Source organism: Anopheles moucheti (assembly GCF_943734755.1).
Source record: "Anopheles moucheti chromosome X unlocalized genomic scaffold, idAnoMoucSN_F20_07 X_unloc_9, whole genome shotgun sequence".
In the NCBI taxonomy this organism is placed as follows: domain Eukaryota; kingdom Metazoa; phylum Arthropoda; class Insecta; order Diptera; family Culicidae; genus Anopheles; species Anopheles moucheti.
The window spans coordinates 155,795-160,000 of record NW_026453603.1 but is presented as its reverse complement, the minus strand read 5'-3'; the positions used below and the strand labels follow the sequence as shown (position 1 = coordinate 160,000).

The following is a 4,206-nucleotide window of genomic DNA, read 5'->3' as shown; positions in this document are numbered from 1 at the left end:
CTGCACGCGGTTGAGCTGTCTGCGACACGCCCGGAGCTGGACCGCCTCGTGCCAAATGGGAGCAGCGTAGCGGAGGGTGGAGTCCACCACTGACGCAAGAAGACGCCGCTTCGCACTCGTTGGCCCGCCGTGGTTGCGGAGCAGCCTGGAGATCGCCTGTGCCACACGGAGCGCCTTCGACGTGGCCTGCTCGACGTGTGGCTTCCACGACAAGTGGTCCTCGATGATGACCCCGAGGTACTTGAGCGTACGGGTCGGCATCTTCTCCACTCCGCTGACGCTCACCGGGACTCGGGTGTTGTCTCGCCGCATGGTGGACACGATAATCAGTTCGGTTTTGGCCGGAGCAATCTCCAGATGGTGTTGTGCCATCCACGAACTGATCACCGCAATCGCCGTCTCTGCTGCTCGCGTCGCTGTTTCAGGTGTAGTCCCCTCCGCCAGCACCGCGATGTCGTCCGCGAAGCCGATCACTTCAGCACCCTCGGGCAGCTCCAGCCGAAGCACGCCGTCGTACATGGCGTTCCACAACGTTGGGCCCAGTATTGAGCCCTGTGGAACGCCTGCCGTAATCGTACGCCGCACTGGTCCCTCGCTGGTCTCGTACACCAGCCTCCTCTCAGAAAAGTAGCTGCGCAAGATTCTCTGGAGGGCTGTAGGGACCTGCAGCTTCTGCAGGGCAGCCGCAATCGCCTTCCAACTCGCGGAATTGAAGGCGTTCCTCACGTCCAGCGCTGCCACCGCCAGACAGCGAGGGTCCCGCTGGTTGGTACGATGGAATGTCCTCGCGTGCTGCCCCCGCTCGACTACTCGTTCGATGGCCTGGATGGTTGACCGGCCTCGCCGGAACCCGTGCTGATTTGGCGACAGACGAGGCGCGTCGCTGTCCTCCAAGTGGTCGTTCAGCCGATCTAGGATCAGCCGTTCGAACCCCTTGGCGACTGCTCCCAGCATGAGCAGCGGGCGGTATGACGACGGATCGCCCGGCTGCTTTCCTGGCTTCGCGATCAGCACGAGACGAGCCTCCTTCCACTCCGCAGGAAACTCGCCCTGTTCGAGCAGCTGGTTGTAGACTTTCGCGAACACCTCCGGATGCTTCCTCATCGCCGCCTTCACTGCGGCGTTGGGTATGCCGTCCAACCCTGGCGCCTTCGAGGGAGCCATCCGCTCGGCCAGCGACAGGATCTCCGCGACCGTGACCGGCCTCAGAGCCTCGTGTGAGGCAGCACACGCTTCGATGTCTGGCCACTCAAATGCTGGATGCTCCGGAAACAGCGCGTCGACGATCGGGTCGAGTACGGCTCGGTCCGTTTCCGGTGGCGCCCTGCTGCGCAGTTTCGCTCGCACCACTTTGTACCCGAGTCCGAGCACCTCAGCTTCAACACAGTCGATCAGCTCCTGGAGGCTGCTTTCTTTGCTGCTCTTTATTTCAGCCTTCAGCAGACGGCGGCAATCCTGCAGCCTGGCAGATGTCGCTGCACGCTCCGACAGTTGGGCTCGGCAATGAGCGGCCTCCGCTGCTTCGCACTCCTCCCTCAGGCGCTCGATCTCTGGAGACCACCAGTACATCTGAGGCTTGCGGTGGAAAGTGGCCCCATGCACTCTCTCCATGGTCTCATCGCACGCCTGGGTGAGTCCGCCGATCAGCCCCTCCGGTGTATCGACCTGTTCGAAGTGGCCGTGTGTGAGGGCGATGTCGAAGCACCTCCTGTCGAATTGCGCCGTCTTCCACCGGGTCCCGGCGTGTCTGGCTGTCCCATCGCTGGTTGCTGTCCGGCTTCGCTGCTGCTGACCTCGTCGCGTGGAACGTTGACCCGGAACGTCCACCTGAAACTCAACGTAGGCGTGATCGCTACCGGAGAATCGGCTCAGCACTCGCCATGAGCCCGGCCTCGCGATGGATGGGCTAGCGAATGTAACGTCGATCACGCTTTCTCGCGCCGCCCCGTTGCCCTTGAACGTGGGCACGTTGCCACGGTTGAGCGTCTGCAGCGACAGCTGCTCCACCACACTCAGGAGATCCTGCCCCTTCTGGGTAGTGCGCGCGCTCCCCCATTCCTCGTTCCACGCATTAAAGTCGCCGGCCAGGACGGATGTTGTGTGTCCGACGAGCGACATTTCCACCGCACCGAGGAAGCTCTCGAATTCCGCGGGACCGCTGCTGGGGGACACGTAACAGCTGGCAAACGTGACTCCTGCTATGGTGGCCACCACTAGTCCCGGGGCGACGCTCCCCCACAAACGCTGAATTGGATAGGCGCCCGTTGCGATGATCGCCACGCCCTGCTCCACATCAACGGCCCACCGCGGGTCGTCGCGAGGCGGCCGATACAGCTCGCAGGCGAGCACCACCTGAACCTCGAGCTCGCGAGCCGTCTGCAACATCAGGTCTTGTGCTGCCTGACATCGCCCGAGGTTCACCTGCAGCACTCTCAGCGCCGGCACGTCGGGTGTCCCACCCGATGCGGTCCCCCGCAGGCGGCACAGCAGACCTCCGCCGTGCAGCTCTTCGCCTGATGGTCCGGCTTCCCGCAGCGAATGCAGCAAGCCGAGCGATCCGTCTCGCTCTTGCACGCCGCCCGGATGTGCCCCGTCTCCAGGCACCTGAAGCAGCGTTGCTGACGCGCCTGCAGTTGCGTCACTTGCTCGATCAGGCAAGACGTGAACTTGATCTTCACGTGCTCGCCCACCAGCTTCTCCGCTACCTTGACCGGTACCCGTACCATCGCCACCTTCGTGCTGTCCCACGCAGGTCGCAGACGAACCGAGGTCTCCTCCACGGTGATATGGCACAGATTGGACAGTGCCATCGCCACATCGGCCTCCTTCGCTAAAGGGTCGATCGCCAGGATTTTTATTTCCGCAGTAGGCGTCACCAGCCGAGCTGAGGCCGACACTTCCGCCTTTTCGCAGACCTCTTTGATGGTCTGCAGAACTCCTGCAGCGTCCGCGCCTTCATTAAGCTCCATCACCAACCTGGAGCGTGTGGTGCGTCGTCCTACACCTAGGGCCTCCTGGTGCTTCTCCATTTCTGGAGCCGCTCGCACCGCCTGGTATACCTCCAGCCAGGTTTGCCCCTCGCCTGGGGCGATTTCTACTGCGTCCGGCTTCGCTTTACGCTGCCGCTGGCGCTGTCCTCCCCGTTGTGCTGCAGGCTGGCTGCGCCGAGCCTGTTGTCCCTGCTGTTGCTGGGGCTGCTGTCTTGATGGTCCAGCGAACGCCTGTCGCTGAACCTCCGCCCGTCGTTGCGGTAGTTCCGGCCACTGCTGCTGCTGCTGCTGCTGCTGCTGCTGCTGCTGCTGCTGCCGGCTCGTTGCTTGGCGTGCTGGTTTGCGACGCACCACCTCAGACCAAGAGCCGCCTTCCTGGTCCGGAAGTGGAGCTGCCGTTGCCATCGCCGCTCCTTGCTGGTGCTGCTGCTGCCTCCATTGCTGCTGCTGCTGCTGCTGCTGCTGCTGCTGCTGCTGCTGCTGCTGCTGCTGCTGCTGTTGCTGCTGCTGCCGCCCTGAACGCTGGCCACCCCCGTAGCCTAGCGTCTGCGCCAGCACAGGGATAACTGGCTTGTGGCCGCCAAGCGTTCATAGCGACGTGGCTTTTTGATCCTTCGATGTCGGCTCTTCCTATCATTGTGAAGCAAAATTCACCAAGCGTAGGATTGTTCACCCTTTCAAGGGAACGTGAGCTGGGTTTAGACCGTCGTGAGACAGGTTAGTTTTACCCTACTGGTGTGTGCTGTTTGCCGCTATCTTAACGGAATTCCTGTGCAGTACGAGAGGAACCACAGGTACGGACCACTGGCTCAATACTAGTTCGACCGGACTTTGGTATGACGCTACGTCCGCTGGATTATGCCTGAACGCCTCTAAGGTCGTATCCAATCCGAGCTGATAGCGCTTCTCAAACCCATTAGGTGATCGGAAGCTAGCGGGCTTAACAACCCTCCGAGATCCGTCGGTGCTGCCCCGCGCACACTGACGTCTCATCCCCGCTATAGCACTAGACTGAGCCGCAACGGGCGGGAGCACGCTGCACGTGGAAGTACCTTACCACAGGGAACCCTGGTGGCTGTGTTTCCGTCGACCGTGGATACAACTAGTTTCGACACCTTCGACCGCCCGCAAACGACGGGACTACAGGCTGGGAGCTGCGAGTTGTAGAGATGCGTTCGCATCGATCCTCTCAGGCGACCCATGCTTGCTGGTGCTC

General features: G+C 62.1%; 1 pseudogene; it reads left to right on the top strand.

Annotated features, from left to right (window-relative positions):
* LOC128309091 (uncharacterized) overlaps nt 1–4,206 on the top strand; it is a 9,082-nt pseudogene extending 4,876 nt beyond the window's left edge.